The following is a 20,753-nucleotide window of genomic DNA, read 5'->3' as shown; positions in this document are numbered from 1 at the left end:
GGAAGGTCAAGTGATAGTGTTGATACACCAGCCTCTGATCTGAAAAAACATGGAGTCTTGGTCTATGCAATTGGAACCATGAACTCTGATAGCAGAGAATTGCAAAAGATCTCCTATGAACCCAGTTATGCTCAGTCTGTGTCTGAGTTCTCTGACCTGCCAAGCATTGAACAGCAGCTTGTCTCCTCTGTGGATCGTGTAGTACCAGAGATCACACCTGAAGCACCAACTGTGATAGGTAAGAACCAAAGTGTAATGAGACGTCTGACAGATATAAAGCTAAAGATTAATGATCAGGGCAGTATTTCTTGTGTAGCAATGAGATAAACACATAGAATTTCGTAATACACTAGTTTTTCTAATTCCAAATTTCTCTCCCTTGATATTTCCCAGTGGAAAGTGACATTACCAGAAGGGATGTTGTGTTTTTGCTGGATGGTTCTGATACCACTAGAAATGTATTCCCAGCAATGAAAGACTTTGTTCAGAGGGTAGTGGAGAACCTGAATGTGGATGAGAACAAGGATCGTGTTGCTGTGGTCCTGTACAGTAATGATCCTGCAGCAAATTTCTATCTGAATACATACTCTAGAAAGGATGAAGTCATTAACAGAGTCCAAGGCCTGAGACACAAAGGAGGCAGACCACTCAACACTGGAGCAGCTCTCCAGTTTGTTAAGAACAATGTCTTTACTGCTCCTGCTGGCAGCAGACGTACTGAAGGTGTTCCCCAGATTTTGGTTGTGTTGACTGGTGGAAGGTCAAGTGATAGTGTTGATACACCAGCCTCTGATCTGAAAAGACATGGAGTCTTGGTCTATGCAATTGGAACTAGGAACTCTGATAGCAGAGAATTGCAAAAGATCTCCTATGAACCCAGTTATGCTCAGTCTGTGTCTGAGTTCTCTGACCTGCCAAGCATTGAACAGCAGCTTGTCTCCTCTGTGGATCGTGTAGTAACAGAGATCACACCTGAAGCACCAACTGTGATAGGTAAGAAGCAAAGTGTAGTGAGACATAAAATGAATTTAAACCTAGAGATTTCATATTCATGCAGGCAGTAATTCCTGTTTAAGTGTATTGTATTTGCCTGATTCTACTTAGTCTTCACTGGCTGATCTAAATATCTATCTCTCCCCTTAATTTTTCCTAGTGGAAAGTGACATTACCAGAAGGGATGTTGTGTTTCTGCTGGATGGTTCTGATACCACTAGAAATGGATTCCCAGCAATGATTGACTTTGTTCAGAGGGTAGTGGAGAACCTGAATGTGGATGAGAACAAGGATCGTGTTGCTGTGGTCCAGTACAGTAATGATCCAGCAGCAAATTTCTATCTGAATACATACTCTAGAAAGGATGAAGTCATTAACAGAATCCAAGGCCTGACACACAAAGGAGGCAGACCACTCAACACTGGAGCAGCTCTCCAGTTTGTTAAGAACAATGTCTTTACTGCTCCTGCTGGCAGCAGACGTACTGAAGGTGTTCCCCAGCTTTTGGTTGTGTTGACTGGTGGAAGGTCAAGTGATAGTGTTGATACACCAGCCTCTGATCTGAAAAAACATGGAGTCTTGGTCTATGCAATTGGAACCATGAACTCTGATAGCAGAGAATTGCAAAAGATCTCCTATGAACCCAGTTATGCTCAGTCTGTGTCTGAGTTTTCTGACCTGCCAAGCATTGAACAGCAGCTTGTCTCCTCTGTGGATCGTGTAGTAACAGAGATCACACCTGAAGCACCAACTGTGATAGGTAAGAACCAAAGTGTAGTGAGACATAAAATGAATCTAAACCTAGAGATTTCATATTCATGCAGGCAGTAATTCCTGTTTAAATGTGTTGTATTTGCTTGATTCTATTTAGTCTTCACTGGCTGATCTAAATATCTATCTCCCCCCTTAATATTTCCTAGTGGAAAGTGACATTACCAGAAGGGATGTTGTGTTTCTGCTGGATGGTTCTGATACCACTAGAAATGGATTCCCAGCAATGACTGACTTTGTTCAGAGGGTAGTGGAGAACCTGAATGTGGATGAGAACAAGGATCGTGTTGCTGTGGTCCAGTACAGTAATGATCCTGCAGCAAATTTCTATCTGAATACATACTCTAGAAAGGATGAAGTCATTAACAGAATCCAAGGCCTGAGACACAAAGGAGGCAGACCACTCAACACTGGAGCAGCTCTCCAGTTTGTTAAGAACAATGTCTTTACTGCTCCTGCTGGCAGCAGACGTACTGAAGGTGTTCCCCAGATTTTGGTTGTGTTGACTGGTGGAAGGTCAAGTGATAGTGTTGATACACCAGCCTCTGATCTGAAAAAACATGGAGTCTTGATCTATGCAATTGGAACTAGGAACTCTGATAGCAGAGAATTGCAAAAGATCTCCTCTGAACCCAGTTCTGCTCAGTCTGTGTCTGAGTTCTCTGACCTGCCAAGCATTGAACAGCAGCTTGTTTCCTCTGTGTATCGTGTTGTAACAGAGATCACACCTGAAGCACCAACTGTTATAGGTAAGAAGCAAAGTGTAGTGAGACATAAAATGAATTTAAACCTAGAGATTTCATATTCATGCAGGCAGTAATTCCTGTTTAAATGGGTTGTATTTGCTTGATTCTACTTAGTCTTCACTGGCTGATCTAAATGTCTATCTCCCCCCTTAATATTTCCTAGTGGAAAGTGACATTACCAGAAGGGATGTTGTGTTTCTGCTGGATGGTTCTGACACCACTAGAAATGGATTCCCAGCAATGACTGACTTTGTTCAGAGGGTAGTGGAGAACCTGAATGTGGATGAGAACAAGGATCGTGTTGCTGTGGTCCAGTACAGTAATGATCCAGCAGCAAATTTCTATTTGAATACATACTCTAGAAAGGATGAAGTCATTAACAGAATCCAAGGCCTGAGACACAAAGGAGGCAGACCACTCAACACTGGAGCAGCTCTCCAGTTTGTTAAAAACAATGTCTTTACTGCTCCTGCTGGAAGCAGACGGACTGAAGGTGTTCCCCAGCTATTGGTTGTGTTGACTGGTGGAAGGTCACGTGATAGTGTTGATACACCAGCCTCTGATCTGAAAAAACATGGAGTCTTGATCTATGCAATTGGAACTAGGAACTCTGATAGCAGAGAATTGCAAAAGATCTCCTCTGAACCCAGTTCTGCTCAGTCTGTGTCTGAGTTCTCTGACCTGCCAAGCATTGAACAGCAGCTTGTTTCCTCTGTGGATCGTGTTGTAACAGAGATCACACCTGAAGCACCAACTGTTATAGGTAAGAACCAAAGTGTAGTGAGACATAAAATGAATTTAAACCTAGAGATTTCATATTCATGCAGGCAGTAACTCCTGTTTAAATGTGTTGTATTTGCTTGATTCTATTTAGTCTTCACTGGCTGATCTAAATATCTATCTCCCCCCTTAATATTTCCTAGTAGAAAGTGACATTACCAGAAGGGATGTTGTGTTTCTGCTGGATGGTTCTGATACCACTAGAAATGGATTCCCAGCAATGACAGACTTTGTTCAGAGGGTTGTGGAGAACCTGAATGTGGATGAGAACAAGGATCGTGTTGCTGTGGTCCAGTACAGTAATGATCCAGCAGCAAATTTCTATCTGAATACATACTCTAGAAAGGATGAAGTCATTAACAGAATCCAAGGCCTGACACACAAAGGAGGCAGACCACTCAACACTGGAGCAGCTCTCCAGTTTGTTAAGAACAATGTCTTTACTGCTCCTGCTGGCAGCAGACGTACTGAAGGTGTTCCCCAGCTTTTGGTTGTGTTGACTGGTGGAAGGTCAAGTGATAGTGTTGATACACCAGCCTCTGATCTGAAAAAACATGGAGTCTTGGTCTATGCAATTGGAACCATGAACTCTGATAGCAGAGAATTGCAAAAGATCTCCTATGAACCCAGTTATGCTCAGTCTGTGTCTGAGTTCTCTGACCTGCCAAGCATTGAACAGCAGCTTGTCTCCTCTGTGGATCGTGTAGTACCAGAGATCACACCTGAAGCACCAACTGTGATAGGTAAGAACCAAAGTGTAATGAGACGTCTGACAGATATAAAGCTAAAGCTTAATGATCAGGGCAGTATTTCATGTGTAGCAATGAGATAAACACATAGAATTTCGTAATACACTAGTTTTTCTAATTCCAAATTTCTCTCCCTTGATATTTCCCAGTGGAAAGTGACATTACCAGAAGGGATGTTGTGTTTTTGCTGGATGGTTCTGATACCACTAGAAATGTATTCCCAGCAATGAAAGACTTTGTTCAGAGGGTAGTGGAGAACCTGAATGTGGATGAGAACAAGGATCGTGTTGCTGTGGTCCTGTACAGTAATGATCCTGCAGCAAATTTCTATCTGAATACATACTCTAGAAAGGATGAAGTCATTAACAGAGTCCAAGGCCTGAGACACAAAGGAGGCAGACCACTCAACACTGGAGCAGCTCTCCAGTTTGTTAAGAACAATGTCTTTACTGCTCCTGCTGGCAGCAGACGTACTGAAGGTGTTCCCCAGATTTTGGTTGTGTTGACTGGTGGAAGGTCAAGTGATAGTGTTGATACACCAGCCTCTGATCTGAAAAGACATGGAGTCTTGGTCTATGCAATTGGAACTAGGAACTCTGATAGCAGAGAATTGCAAAAGATCTCCTATGAACCCAGTTATGCTCAGTCTGTGTCTGAGTTCTCTGACCTGCCAAGCATTGAACAGCAGCTTGTCTCCTCTGTGGATCGTGTAGTAACAGAGATCACACCTGAAGCACCAACTGTGATAGGTAAGAAGCAAAGTGTAGTGAGACATAAAATGAATTTAAACCTAGAGATTTCATATTCATGCAGGCAGTAATTCCTGTTTAAGTGTGTTGTATTTGCCTGATTCTACTTAGTCTTCACTGGCTGATCTAAATATCTATCTCTCCCCTTAATTTTTCCTAGTGGAAAGTGACATTACCAGAAGGGATGTTGTGTTTCTGCTGGATGGTTCTGATACCAATAGAAATGGATTCCCAGCAATGATTGACTTTGTTCAGAGGGTAGTGGAGAACCTGAATGTGGATGAGAACAAGGATCGTGTTGCTGTGGTCCAGTACAGTAATGATCCAGCAGCAAATTTCTATCTGAATACATACTCTAGAAAGGATGAAGTCATTAAGAGAATCCAAGGCCTGAGACACAAAGGAGGCAGACCACTCAACACTGGAGCAGCTCTCCAGTTTGTTAAGAACAATGTCTTTACTGCTCCTGCTGGCAGCAGACGTACTGAAGGTGTTCCCCAGCTTTTGGTTGTGTTGACTGGTGGAAGGTCAAGTGATAGTGTTGATACACCAGCCTCTGATCTGAAAAAACATGGAGTCTTGGTCTATGCAATTGGAACCATGAACTCTGATAGCAGAGAATTGCAAAAGATCTCCTATGAACCCAGTTATGCTCAGTCTGTGTCTGAGTTCTCTGACCTGCCAAGCATTGAACAGCAGCTTGTCTCCTCTGTGGATCGTGTAGTACCAGAGATCACACCTGAAGCACCAACTGTGATAGGTAAGAACCAAAGTGTAATGAGACGTCTGACAGATATAAAGCTAAAGATTAATGATCAGGGCAGTATTTCTTGTGTAGCAATGAGATAAACACATAGAATTTCGTAATACACTAGTTTTTCTAATTCCAAATTTCTCTCCCTTGATATTTCCCAGTGGAAAGTGACATTACCAGAAGGGATGTTGTGTTTTTGCTGGATGGTTCTGATACCACTAGAAATGTATTCCCAGCAATGAAAGACTTTGTTCAGAGGGTAGTGGAGAACCTGAATGTGGATGAGAACAAGGATCGTGTTGCTGTGGTCCTGTACAGTAATGATCCTGCAGCAAATTTCTATCTGAATACATACTCTAGAAAGGATGAAGTCATTAACAGAGTCCAAGGCCTGAGACACAAAGGAGGCAGACCACTCAACACTGGAGCAGCTCTCCAGTTTGTTAAGAACAATGTCTTTACTGCTCCTGCTGGCAGCAGACGTACTGAAGGTGTTCCCCAGATTTTGGTTGTGTTGACTGGTGGAAGGTCAAGTGATAGTGTTGATACACCAGCCTCTGATCTGAAAAGACATGGAGTCTTGGTCTATGCAATTGGAACTAGGAACTCTGATAGCAGAGAATTGCAAAAGATCTCCTATGAACCCAGTTATGCTCAGTCTGTGTCTGAGTTCTCTGACCTGCCAAGCATTGAACAGCAGCTTGTCTCCTCTGTGGATCGTGTAGTAACAGAGATCACACCTGAAGCACCAACTGTGATAGGTAAGAAGCAAAGTGTAGTGAGACATAAAATGAATTTAAACCTAGAGATTTCATATTCATGCAGGCAGTAATTCCTGTTTAAGTGTATTGTATTTGCCTGATTCTACTTAGTCTTCACTGGCTGATCTAAATATCTATCTCTCCCCTTAATTTTTCCTAGTGGAAAGTGACATTACCAGAAGGGATGTTGTGTTTCTGCTGGATGGTTCTGATACCACTAGAAATGGATTCCCAGCAATGATTGACTTTGTTCAGAGGGTAGTGGAGAACCTGAATGTGGATGAGAACAAGGATCGTGTTGCTGTGGTCCAGTACAGTAATGATCCTGCAGCAAATTTCTATCTGAATACATACTCTAGAAAGGATGAAGTCATTAAGAGAATCCAAGGCCTGAGACACAAAGGAGGCAGACCACTCAACACTGGAGCAGCTCTCCAGTTTGTTAAGAACAATGTCTTTACTGCTCCTGCTGGCAGCAGACGTACTGAAGGTGTTCCCCAGCTTTTGGTTGTGTTGACTGGTGGAAGGTCACGTGATAGTGTTGATACACCAGCCTCTGATCTGAAAAAACATGGAGTCTTGATCTATGCAATTGGAACTAGGAACTCTGATAGCAGAGAATTGCAAAAGATCTCCTCTGAACCCAGTTCTGCTCAGTCTGTGTCTGAGTTCTCTGACCTGCCAAGCATTGAACAGCAGCTTGTTTCCTCTGTGGATCGTGTTGTAACAGAGATCACACCTGAAGCACCAACTGTTATAGGTAAGAACCAAAGTGTAGTGAGACATAAAATGAATTTAAACCTAGAGATTTCATATTCATGCAGGCAGTAACTCCTGTTTAAATGTGTTGTATTTGCTTGATTCTATTTAGTCTTCACTGGCTGATCTAAATATCTATCTCCCCCCTTAATATTTCCTAGTGGAAAGTGACATTACCAGAAGGGATGTTGTGTTTCTGCTGGATGGTTCTGATACCACTAGAAATGGATTCCCAGCAATGATTGACTTTGTTCAGAGGGTTGTGGAGAACCTGAATGTGGATGAGAACAAGGATCGTGTTGCTGTGGTCCAGTACAGTAATGATCCAGCAGCAAATTTCTATCTGAATACATACTCTAGAAAGGATGAAGTCATTAACAGAATCCAAGGCCTGAGACACAAAGGAGGCAGACCACTCAACACTGGAGCAGCTCTCCAGTTTGTTAAGAACAATGTCTTTACTGCTCCTGCTGGCAGCAGACGTACTGAAGGTGTTCCCCAGCTTTTGGTTGTGTTGACTGGTGGAAGGTCAAGTGATAGTGTTGATACACCAGCCTCTGATCTGAAAAAACATGGAGTCTTGGTCTATGCAATTGGAACCATGAACTCTGATAGCAGAGAATTGCAAAAGATCTCCTATGAACCCAGTTATGCTCAGTCTGTGTCTGAGTTCTCTGACCTGCCAAGCATTGAACAGCAGCTTGTCTCCTCTGTGGATCGTGTAGTACCAGAGATCACACCTGAAGCACCAACTGTGATAGGTAAGAACCAAAGTGTAATGAGACGTCTGACAGATATAAAGCTAAAGATTAATGATCAGGGCAGTATTTCTTGTGTAGCAATGAGATAAACACATAGAATTTCGTAATACACTAGTTTTTCTAATTCCAAATCTCTCTCCCTTGATATTTCCCAGTGGAAAGTGAAATTACCAGAAGGGATGTTGTGTTTTTGCTGGATGGTTCTGATACCACTAGAAATGTATTCCGAGCAATGAAAGACTTTGTTCAGAGGGTAGTGGAGAACCTGAATGTGGATGAGAACAAGGATCGTGTTGCTGTGGTCCTGTACAGTAATGATCCTGCAGCAAATTTCTATCTGAATACATACTCTAGAAAGGATGAAGTCATTAACAGAGTCCAAGGCCTGAGACACAAAGGAGGCAGACCACTCAACACTGGAGCAGCTCTCCAGTTTGTTAAGAACAATGTCTTTACTGCTCCTGCTGGCAGCAGACTTACTGAAGGTGTTCCCCAGATTTTGGTTGTGTTGACTGGTGGAAGGTCAAGTGATAGTGTTGATACACCAGCCTCTGATCTGAAAAGACATGGAGTCTTGGTCTATGCAATTGGAACTAGGAACTCTGATAGCAGAGAATTGCAAAAGATCTCCTATGAACCCAGTTATGCTCAGTCTGTGTCTGAGTTCTCTGACCTGCCAAGCATTGAACAGCAGCTTGTCTCCTCTGTGGATCGTGTAGTAACAGAGATCACACCTGAAGCACCAACTGTGATAGGTAAGAAGCAAAGTGTAGTGAGACATAAAATGAATTTAAACCTAGAGATTTCATATTCATGCAGGCAGTAATTCCTGTTTAAGTGTGTTGTATTTGCCTGATTCTACTTAGTCTTCACTGGCTGATCTAAATATCTATCTCTCCCCTTAATTTTTCCTAGTGGAAAGTGACATTACCAGAAGGGATGTTGTGTTTCTGCTGGATGGTTCTGATACCAATAGAAATGGATTCCCAGCAATGATTGACTTTGTTCAGAGGGTAGTGGAGAACCTGAATGTGGATGAGAACAAGGATCGTGTTGCTGTGGTCCAGTACAGTAATGATCCAGCAGCAAATTTCTATCTGAATACATACTCTAGAAAGGATGAAGTCATTAAGAGAATCCAAGGCCTGAGACACAAAGGAGGCAGACCACTCAACACTGGAGCAGCTCTCCAGTTTGTTAAGAACAATGTCTTTACTGCTCCTGCTGGCAGCAGACGTACTGAAGGTGTTCCCCAGCTTTTGGTTGTGTTGACTGGTGGAAGGTCAAGTGATAGTGTTGATACACCAGCCTCTGATCTGAAAAAACATGGAGTCTTGGTCTATGCAATTGGAACCATGAACTCTGATAGCAGAGAATTGCAAAAGATCTCCTATGAACCCAGTTATGCTCAGTCTGTGTCTGAGTTCTCTGACCTGCCAAGCATTGAACAGCAGCTTGTCTCCTCTGTGGATCGTGTAGTACCAGAGATCACACCTGAAGCACCAACTGTGATAGGTAAGAACCAAAGTGTAATGAGACGTCTGACAGATATAAAGCTAAAGATTAATGATCAGGGCAGTATTTCTTGTGTAGCAATGAGATAAACACATAGAATTTCGTAATACACTAGTTTTTCTAATTCCAAATTTCTCTCCCTTGATATTTCCCAGTGGAAAGTGACATTACCAGAAGGGATGTTGTGTTTTTGCTGGATGGTTCTGATACCACTAGAAATGTATTCCCAGCAATGAAAGACTTTGTTCAGAGGGTAGTGGAGAACCTGAATGTGGATGAGAACAAGGATCGTGTTGCTGTGGTCCTGTACAGTAATGATCCTGCAGCAAATTTCTATCTGAATACATACTCTAGAAAGGATGAAGTCATTAACAGAGTCCAAGGCCTGAGACACAAAGGAGGCAGACCACTCAACACTGGAGCAGCTCTCCAGTTTGTTAAGAACAATGTCTTTACTGCTCCTGCTGGCAGCAGACGTACTGAAGGTATTCCCCAGATTTTGGTTGTGTTGACTGGTGGAAGGTCAAGTGATAGTGTTGATACACCAGCCTCTGATCTGAAAAGACATGGAGTCTTGGTCTATGCAATTGGAACTAGGAACTCTGATAGCAGAGAATTGCAAAAGATCTCCTCTGAACCCAGTTCTGCTCAGTCTGTGTCTGAGTTCTCTGACCTGCCAAGCATTGAACAGCAGCTTGTTTCCTCTGTGGATCGTGTTGTAACAGAGATCACACCTGAAGCACCAACTGTTATAGGTAAGAACCAAAGTGTAGTCAGACATAAAATGAATTTAAACCTAGAGATTTCATATCCATGCAGGCAGTAACTCCTGTTTAAATGTGTTGTATTTGCCTGATTCTACTTAGTCTTCACTGGCTGATCTAAATATCTATCTCTCCCCTTAATTTTTCCTAGTGGAAAGTGACATTACCAGAAGGGATGTTGTGTTTCTGCTGGATGGTTCTGATACCACTAGAAATGGATTCCCAGCAATGATTGACTTTGTTCAGAGGGTAGTGGAGAACCTGAATGTGGATGAGAACAAGGATCGTGTTGCTGTGGTCCAGTACAGTAATGATCCTGCAGCAAATTTCTATCTGAATACATACTCTAGAAAGGATGAAGTCATTAAGAGAATCCAAGGCCTGAGACACAAAGGAGGCAGACCACTCAACACTGGAGCAGCTCTCCAGTTTGTTAAGAACAATGTCTTTACTGCTCCTGCTGGCAGCAGACGTACTGAAGGTGTTCCCCAGCTTTTGGTTGTGTTGACTGGTGGAAGGTCACGTGATAGTGTTGATACACCAGCCTCTGATCTGAAAAAACATGGAGTCTTGATCTATGCAATTGGAACTAGGAACTCTGATAGCAGAGAATTGCAAAAGATCTCCTCTGAACCCAGTTCTGCTCAGTCTGTGTCTGAGTTCTCTGACCTGCCAAGCATTGAACAGCAGCTTGTTTCCTCTGTGGATCGTGTTGTAACAGAGATCACACCTGAAGCACCAACTGTTATAGGTAAGAACCAAAGTGTAGTGAGACATAAAATGAATTTAAACCTAGAGATTTCATATTCATGCAGGCAGTAACTCCTGTTTAAATGTGTTGTATTTGCTTGATTCTATTTAGTCTTCACTGGCTGATCTAAATATCTATCTCCCCCCTTAATATTTCCTAGTGGAAAGTGACATTACCAGAAGGGATGTTGTGTTTCTGCTGGATGGTTCTGATACCACTAGAAATGGATTCCCAGCAATGACAGACTTTGTTCAGAGGGTTGTGGAGAACCTGAATGTGGATGAGAACAAGGATCGTGTTGCTGTGGTCCAGTACAGTAATGATCCAGCAGCAAATTTCTATCTGAATACATACTCTAGAAAGGATGAAGTCATTAACAGAATCCAAGGCCTGAGACACAAAGGAGGCAGACCACTCAACACTGGAGCAGCTCTCCAGTTTGTTAAGAACAATGTCTTTACTGCTCCTGCTGGCAGCAGACGTACTGAAGGTGTTCCCCAGCTTTTGGTTGTGTTGACTGGTGGAAGGTCAAGTGATAGTGTTGATACACCAGCCTCTGATCTGAAAAAACATGGAGTCTTGGTCTATGCAATTGGAACCATGAACTCTGATAGCAGAGAATTGCAAAAGATCTCCTATGAACCCAGTTATGCTCAGTCTGTGTCTGAGTTCTCTGACCTGCCAAGCATTGAACAGCAGCTTGTCTCCTCTGTGGATCGTGTAGTACCAGAGATCACACCTGAAGCACCAACTGTGATAGGTAAGAACCAAAGTGTAATGAGACGTCTGACAGATATAAAGCTAAAGATTAATGATCAGGGCAGTATTTCTTGTGTAGCAATGAGATAAACACATAGAATTTCGTAATACACTAGTTTTTCTAATTCCAAATTTCTCTCCCTTGATATTTCCCAGTGGAAAGTGACATTACCAGAAGGGATGTTGTGTTTTTGCTGGATGGTTCTGATACCACTAGAAATGTATTCCCAGCAATGAAAGACTTTGTTCAGAGGGTAGTGGAGAACCTGAATGTGGATGAGAACAAGGATCGTGTTGCTGTGGTCCTGTACAGTAATGATCCTGCAGCAAATTTCTATCTGAATACATACTCTAGAAAGGATGAAATCATTAACAGAGTCCAAGGCCTGAGACACAAAGGAGGCAGACCACTCAACACTGGAGCAGCTCTCCAGTTTGTTAAGAACAATGTCTTTACTGCTCCTGCTGGCAGCAGACGTACTGAAGGTGTTCCCCAGATTTTGGTTGTGTTGACTGGTGGAAGGTCAAGTGATAGTGTTGATACACCAGCCTCTGATCTGAAAAGACATGGAGTCTTGGTCTATGCAATTGGAACTAGGAACTCTGATAGCAGAGAATTGCAAAAGATCTCCTATGAACCCAGTTATGCTCAGTCTGTGTCTGAGTTCTCTGACCTGCCAAGCATTGAACAGCAGCTTGTCTCCTCTGTGGATCGTGTAGTAACAGAGATCACACCTGAAGCACCAACTGTGATAGGTAAGAAGCAAAGTGTAGTGAGACATAAAATGAATTTAAACCTAGAGATTTCATATTCATGCAGGCAGTAATTCCTGTTTAAGTGTGTTGTATTTGCCTGATTCTACTTAGTCTTCACTGGCTGATCTAAATATCTATCTCTCCCCTTAATTTTTCCTAGTGGAAAGTGACATTACCAGAAGGGATGTTGTGTTTCTGCTGGATGGTTCTGATACCACTAGAAATGGATTCCCAGCAATGATTGACTTTGTTCAGAGGGTAGTGGAGAACCTGAATGTGGATGAGAACAAGGATCGTGTTGCTGTGGTCCAGTACAGTAATGATCCAGCAGCAAATTTCTATCTGAATACATATTCTAGAAAGGATGAAGTCATTAACAGAATCCAAGGCCTGACACACAAAGGAGGCAGACCACTCAACACTGGAGCAGCTCTCCAGTTTGTTAAGAACAATGTCTTTACTGCTCCTGCTGGCAGCAGACGTACTGAAGGTGTTCCCCAGCTTTTGGTTGTGTTGACTGGTGGAAGGTCAAGTGATAGTGTTGATACACCAGCCTCTGATCTGAAAAAACATGGAGTCTTGGTCTATGCAATTGGAACCATGAACTCTGATAGCAGAGAATTGCAAAAGATCTCCTATGAACCCAGTTATGCTCAGTCTGTGTCTGAGTTCTCTGACCTGCCAAGCATTGAACAGCAGCTTGTCTCCTCTGTGGATCGTGTAGTACCAGAGATCACACCTGAAGCACCAACTGTGATAGGTAAGAACCAAAGTGTAATGAGACGTCTGACAGATATAAAGCTAAAGATAAATGATCAGGGCAGTATTTCTTGTGTAGCAATGAGATAAACACATAGAATTTCGTAATACACTAGTTTTTCTAATTCCAAATTTCTCTCCCTTGATATTTCCCAGTGGAAAGTGACATTACCAGAAGGGATGTTGTGTTTTTGCTGGATGGTTCTGATACCACTAGAAATGTATTCCCAGCAATGACTGACTTTGTTCAGAGGGTAGTGGAGAACCTGAATGTGGATGAGAACAAGGATCGTGTTGCTGTGGTCCTGTACAGTAATGATCCTGCAGCAAATTTCTATCTGAATACATACTCTAGAAAGGATGAAGTCATTAACAGAGTCCAAGGCCTGAGACACAAAGGAGGCAGACCACTCAACACTGGAGCAGCTCTCCAGTTTGTTAAGAACAATGTCTTTACTGCTCCTGCTGGCAGCAGACGTACTGAAGGTGTTCCCCAGATTTTGGTTGTGTTGACTGGTGGAAGGTCAAGTGATAGTGTTGATACACCAGCCTCTGATCTGAAAAGACATGGAGTCTTGGTCTATGCAATTGGAACTAGGAACTCTGATAGCAGAGAATTGCAAAAGATCACCTATGAACCCAGTTATGCTCAGTCTGTGTCTGAGTTCTCTGACCTGCCAAGCATTGAACAGCAGCTTGTTTCCTCTGTGGATCGTGTAGTAACAGAGATCACACCTGAAGCACCAACTGTTATAGGTAAGAACCAAAGTGTAGTGAGACATAAAATGAATTTAAACCTAGAGATTTCTTATTCATGCAGGCAGTAATTCCTGTTTAAATGTGTTGTATTTGCCTGATTCTATTTAGTCTTCACTGGCTGATCTAAATATCTATCTCCCCCATTAATATTTCCTAGTGGAAAGTGACATTACCAGAAGGGATGTTGTGTTTCTGCTGGATGGTTCTGATACCACTAGAAATGGATTCCCAGCAATGACAGACTTTGTTCAGAGTGTAGTGGAGAACCTGAATGTGGATGAGAACAAGGATCGTGTTGCTGTGGTCCAGTACAGTAATGATCCTGCAGCAAATTTCTATCTGAATACATACTCTAGAAAGGATGAAGTCATTAACAGAATCCAAGGCCTGAGACACAAAGGAGGCAGACCACTCAACACTGGAGCAGCTCTCCAGTTTGTTAAGAACAATGTCTTTACTGCTCCTGCTGGCAGCAGACGTACTGAAGGTGTTCCCCAGATTTTGGTTGTGTTGACTGGTGGAAGGTCACGTGATAGTGTTGATACACCAGCCTCTGATCTGAAAAAACATGGAGTCTTGATATATGCAATTGGAACTAGGAACTCTGATAGCAGAGAATTGCAAAAGATCTCCTCTGAACCCAGTTCTGCTCAGTCTGTGTCTGAGTTCTCTGACCTGCCAAGCATTGAACAGCAGCTTGTTTCCTCTGTGGATCGTGTAGTAACAGAGATCACACCTAAAGCACCAACTGTGATAGGTAAGAAGCAAAGTGTAGTGAGACATAAAATGAATTTAAACCTAGAGATTTCATATTCATGCAGGCAGTAATTCCTGTTTAAGTGTGTTGTATTTGCCTGATTCTATTTAGTCTTCACTGGCTGATCTAAATATCTATCTCCCCCCTTAATATTTCCTAGTGCAAAGTGACATTACCAGAAGGGATGTTGTGTTTCTGCTGGATGGTTCTGATACCACTAGAAATGGATTCCCAGCAATGACAGACTTTGTTCAGAGGGTTGTGGAGAACCTGAATGTGGATGAGAACAAGGATCGTGTTGCTGTGGTCCAGTACAGTAATGATCCAGCAGCAAATTTCTATCTGAATACATACTCTAGAAAGGATGAAGTCATTAACAGAATCCAAGGCCTGACACACAAAGGAGGCAGACCACTCAACACTGGAGCAGCTCTCCAGTTTGTTAAGAACAATGTCTTTACTGCTCCTGCTGGCAGCAGACGTACTGAAGGTGTTCCCCAGCTTTTGGTTGTGTTGACTGGTGGAAGGTCAAGTGATAGTGTTGATACACCAGCCTCTGATCTGAAAAAACATGGAGTCTTGGTCTATGCAATTGGAACCATGAACTCTGATAGCAGAGAATTGCAAAAGATCTCCTATGAACCCAGTTATGCTCAGTCTGTGTCTGAGTTCTCTGACCTGCCAAGCATTGAACAGCAGCTTGTCTCCTCTGTGGATCGTGTAGTAACAGAGATCACACCTGAAGCACCAACTGTGATAGGTAAGAACCAAAGTGTAGTGAGACATAAAATGAATCTAAACCTAGAGATTTCATATTCATGCAGGCAGTAATTCCTGTTTAAATGTGTTGTATTTGCTTGATTCTATTTAGTCTTCACTGGCTGATCTAAATATCTATCTCCCCCCTTAATATTTCCTAGTGGAAAGTGACATTACCAGAAGGGATGTTGTGTTTCTGCTGGATGGTTCTGATACCACTAGAAATGGATTCCCAGCAATGACTGACTTTGTTCAGAGGGTAGTGGAGAACCTGAATGTGGATGAGAACAAGGATCGTGTTGCTGTGGTCCAGTACAGTAATGATCCTGCAGCAAATTTCTATCTGAATACATACTCTAGAAAGGATGAAGTCATTAACAGAATCCAAGGCCTGAGACACAAAGGAGGCAGACCACTCAACACTGGAGCAGCTCTCCAGTTTGTTAAGAACAATGTCTTTACTGCTCCTGCTGGCAGCAGACGTACTGAAGGTGTTCCCCAGATTTTGGTTGTGTTGACTGGTGGAAGGTCAAGTGATAGTGTTGATACACCAGCCTCTGATCTGAAAAAACATGGAGTCTTGATCTATGCAATTGGAACTAGGAACTCTGATAGCAGAGAATTGCAAAAGATCTCCTCTGAACCCAGTTCTGCTCAGTCTGTGTCTGAGTTCTCTGACCTGCCAAGCATTGAACAGCAGCTTGTTTCTTCTGTGGATCGTGTTGTAACAGAGATCACACCTGAAGCACCAACTGTTATAGGTAAGAACCAAAGTGTAGTGAGACATAAAATAAATTTAAACCTAGAGATTTCATATTCATGCAGGCAGTAACTCCTGTTTAAATGTGTTGTATTTGCTTGATTCTATTTAGTCTTCACTGGCTGATCTAAATATCTATCTCCCCCCTTAATATTTCCTAGTGGAAAGTGACATTACCAGAAGGGATGTTGTGTTTCTGCTGGATGGTTCTGATACCACTAGAAATGGATTCCCAGCAATGACAGACTTTGTTCAGAGGGTTGTGGAGAACCTGAATGTGGATGAGAACAAGGATCGTGTTGCTGTGGTCCAGTACAGTAATGATCCAGCAGCAAATTTCTATCTGAATACATACTCTAGAAAGGATGAAGTCATTAACAGAATCCAAGGCCTGACACACAAAGGAGGCAGACCACTCAACACTGGAGCAGCTCTCCAGTTTGTTAAGAACAATGTCTTTACTGCTCCTGCTGGCAGCAGACGTACTGAAGGTGTTCCCCAGCTTTTGGTTGTGTTGACTGGTGGAAGGTCAAGTGATAGTGTTGATACACCAGCCTCTGATCTGAAAAAACATGGAGTCTTGGTCTATGCAATTGGAACCATGAACTCTGATAGCAGAGAATTGCAAAAGATCTCCTATGAACCCAGTTATGCTCAGTCTGTGTCTGAGTTCTCTGACCTGCCAAGCATTGAACAGCAGCTTGTCTCCTCTGTGGATCGTGTAGTAACAGAGATCACACCTGAAGCACCAACTGTGATAGGTAAGAACCAAAGTGTAGTGAGACATAAAATGAATCTAAACCTAGAGATTTCATATTCATGCAGGCAGTAATTCCTGTTTAAATGTGTTGTATTTGCTTGATTCTATTTAGTCTTCACTGGCTGATCTAAATATCTATCTCCCCCCTTAATATTTCCTAGTGGAAAGTGACATTACCAGAAGGGATGTTGTGTTTCTGCTGGATGGTTCTGATACCACTAGAAATGGATTCCCAGCAATGACTGACTTTGTTCAGAGGGTAGTGGAGAACCTGAATGTGGATGAGAACAAGGATCGTGTTGCTGTGGTCCAGTACAGTAATGATCCTGCAGCAAATTTCTATCTGAATACATACTCTAGAAAGGAAGAAGTCATTAACAGAATCCAAGGCCTGAGACACAAAGGAGGCAGACCACTCAACACTGGAGCAGCTCTCCAGTTTGTTAAGAACAATGTCTTTACTGCTCCTGCTGGCAGCAGACGTACTGAAGGTGTTCCCCAGCTTTTGGTTGTGTTGACTGGTGGAAGGTCACGTGATAGTGTTGATACACCAGCCTCTGATCTGAAAAAACATGGAGTCTTGATCTATGCAATTGGAACTAGGAACTCTGATAGCAGAGAATTGCAAAAGATCTCCTCTGAACCCAGTTCTGCTCAGTCTGTGTCTGAGTTCTCTGACCTGCCAAGCATTGAACAGCAGCTTGTTTCCTCTGTGGATCGTGTTGTAACAGAGATCACACCTGAAGCACCAACTGTTATAGGTAAGAACCAAAGTGTAGTCAGACATAAAATGAATTTAAACCTAGAGATTTCATATTCATGAAGGCAGTAATTCCTGTTTAAGTGTGTTGTATTTGCCTGATTCTATTTAGTCTTCACTGGCTGATCTAAATATCTATCTCCCCCCTTAATATTTCCTAGTGGAAAGTGACATTACCAGAAGGGATGTTGTGTTTCTGCTGGATGGTTCTGATACCACTAGAAATGGATTCCCAGCAATGATTGACTTTGTTCAGAGGGTAGTGGAGAACCTGAATGTGGATGAGAACAAGGATCGTGTTGCTGTGGTCCAGTACAGTAATGATCCTGCAGCAAATTTCTATCTGAATACATACTCTAGAAAGGATGAAGTCATTAAGAGAATCCAAGGCCTGAGACACAAAGGAGGCAGACCACTCAACACTGGAGCAGCTCTCCAGTTTGTTAAGAACAATGTCTTTACTGCTCCTGCTGGCAGCAGACGTACTGAAGGTGTTCCCCAGCTTTTGGTTGTGTTGACTGGTGGAAGGTCACGTGATAGTGTTGATACACCAGCCTCTGATCTGAAAATACATGGTGTCTTGATCTATGCAATTGGAACTAGGAACTCTGATAGCAGAGAATTGCAAAAGATCTCCTCTGAACCCAGTTCTGCTCAGTCTGTGTCTGAGTTCTCTGACCTGCCAAGCATTGAACAGCAGCTTGTTTCTTCTGTGGATCGTGTTGTAACAGAGATCACACCTGAAGCACCAACTGTTATAGGTAAGAACCAAAGTGTAGTGAGACATAAAATAAATTTAAACCTAGAGATTTCATATTCATGCAGGCATTAATTCCTGTTTAAATGTGTTGTATTTGCTTGATTCTATTTAGTCTTCACTGGCTGATCTAAATATCTATCTCCCCCCTTAATATTTCCTAGTGGAAAGTGACATTACCAAAAGGGATGTTGTGTTTCTGCTGGATGGTTCTGATACCACTAGAAATGGATTCCCAGCAATGACTGACTTTGTTCAGAGGGTAGTGGAGAACCTGAATGTGGATGAGAACAAGGATCGTGTTGCTGTGGTCCAGTACAGTAATGATCCTGCAGCAAATTTCTATCTGAATACATACTCTAGAAAGGATGAAGTCATTAACAGAATCCAAGGCCTGAGACACAAAGGAGGCAGACCACTCAACACTGGAGCAGCTCTCCAGTTTGTTAAGAACAATGTCTTTACTGCTCCTGCTGGCAGCAGACGTACTGAAGGTGTTCCCCAGCTTTTGGTTGTGTTGACTGGTGGAAGGTCAAGTGATAGTGTTGATACACCAGCCTCTGATCTGAAAAAACATGGAGTCTTGGTCTATGCAATTGGAACCATGAACTCTGATAGCAGAGAATTGCAAAAGATCTCCTATGAACCCAGTTATGCTCAGTCTGTGTCTGAGTTCTCTGACCTGCCAAGCATTGAACAGCAGCTTGTCTCCTCTGTGGATCGTGTAGTAACAGAGATCACACCTGAAGCACCAACTGTGATAGGTAAGAACCAAAGTGTAGTGAGACATAAAATGAATCTAAACCTAGAGATTTCATAATTATGCAGGCAGTAATTCCTGTTTAAATGTGTTGTATTTGCTTGATTCTATTTAGTCTTCACTGGCTGATCTAAATATCTATCTCCCCCCTTAATATTTCCTAGTGGAAAGTGACATTACCAGAAGGGATGTTGTGTTTCTGCTGGATGGTTCTGATACCACTAGAAATGGATTCCCAGCAATGACTGACTTTGTTCAGAGGGTAGTGGAGAACCTGAATGTGGATGAGAACAAGGATCGTGTTGCTGTGGTCCAGTACAGTAATGATCCTGCAGCAAATTTCTATCTGAATACATACTCTAGAAAGGAAGAAGTCATTAACAGAATCCAAGGCCTGAGACACAAAGGAGGCAGACCACTCAACACTGGAGCAGCTCTCCAGTTTGTTAAGAACAATGTCTTTACTGCTCCTGCTGGCAGCAGACGTACTGAAGGTGTTCCCCAGCTTTTGGTTGTGTTGACTGGTGGAAGGTCACGTGATAGTGTTGATACACCAGCCTCTGATCTGAAAAAACATGGAGTCTTGATCTATGCAATTGGAACTAGGAACTCTGATAGCAGAGAATTGCAAAAGATCTCCTCTGAACCCAGTTCTGCTCAGTCTGTGTCTGAGTTCTCTGACCTGCCAAGCATTGAACAGCAGCTTGTTTCCTCTGTGGATCGTGTTGTAACAGAGATCACACCTGAAGCACCAACTGTTATAGGTAAGAACCAAAGTGTAGTCAGACATAAAATGAATTTAAACCTAGAGATTTCATATTCATGCAGGCAGTAATTCCTGTTTAAGTGTGTTGTATTTGCCTGATTCTATTTAGTCTTCACTGGCTGATCTAAATATCTATCTCCCCCCTTAATATTTCCTAGTGGAAAGTGACATTACCAGAAGGGATGTTGTGTTTCTGCTGGATGGTTCTGATACCACTAGAAATGGATTCCCAGCAATGATTGACTTTGTTCAGAGGGTAGTGGAGAACCTGAATGTGAATGAGAACAAGGATCGTGTTGCTGTGGTCCAGTACAGTAATGATCCTGCAGCAAATTTCTATCTGAATACATACTCTAGAAAGGAAGAAGTCATTAACAGAATCCAAGGCCTGAGACACAAAGGAGGCAGACCACTCAACACTGGAGCAGCTCTCCAGTTTGTTAAGAACAATGTCTTTACTGCTCCTGCTGGCAGCAGACGTACTGAAGGTGTTCCCCAGCTTTTGGTTGTGTTGACTGGTGGAAGGTCACGTGATAGTGTTGATACACCAGCCTCTGATCTGAAAAAACATGGAGTCTTGATCTATGCAATTGGAACTAGGAACTCTGATAGCAGAGAATTGCAAAAGATCTCCTCTGAACCCAGTTCTGCTCAGTCTGTGTCTGAGTTCTCTGACCTGCCAAGCATTGAACAGCAGCTTGTTTCCTCTGTGGATCGTGTTGTAACAGAGATCACACCTGAAGCACCAACTGTTATAGGTAAGAACCAAAGTGTAGTCAGACATAAAA

The 20,753-nt window shown here is 42.6% G+C and overlaps 1 protein-coding gene across 1 annotated transcript in view; it reads left to right on the top strand.

The window, feature by feature from the left end:
• col6a3 (collagen, type VI, alpha 3) overlaps positions 1–20,753 on the top strand; it is a 106,169-nt gene that overhangs the window by 46,866 nt on the left and 38,550 nt on the right. The window lies entirely within an intron of this gene.

Source organism: Amia ocellicauda, chromosome 16, assembly GCF_036373705.1.
Source record: "Amia ocellicauda isolate fAmiCal2 chromosome 16, fAmiCal2.hap1, whole genome shotgun sequence".
NCBI classification, from domain to species: domain Eukaryota; kingdom Metazoa; phylum Chordata; class Actinopteri; order Amiiformes; family Amiidae; genus Amia; species Amia ocellicauda.
This window is presented reverse-complemented; position numbering and strand designations above follow the sequence as displayed.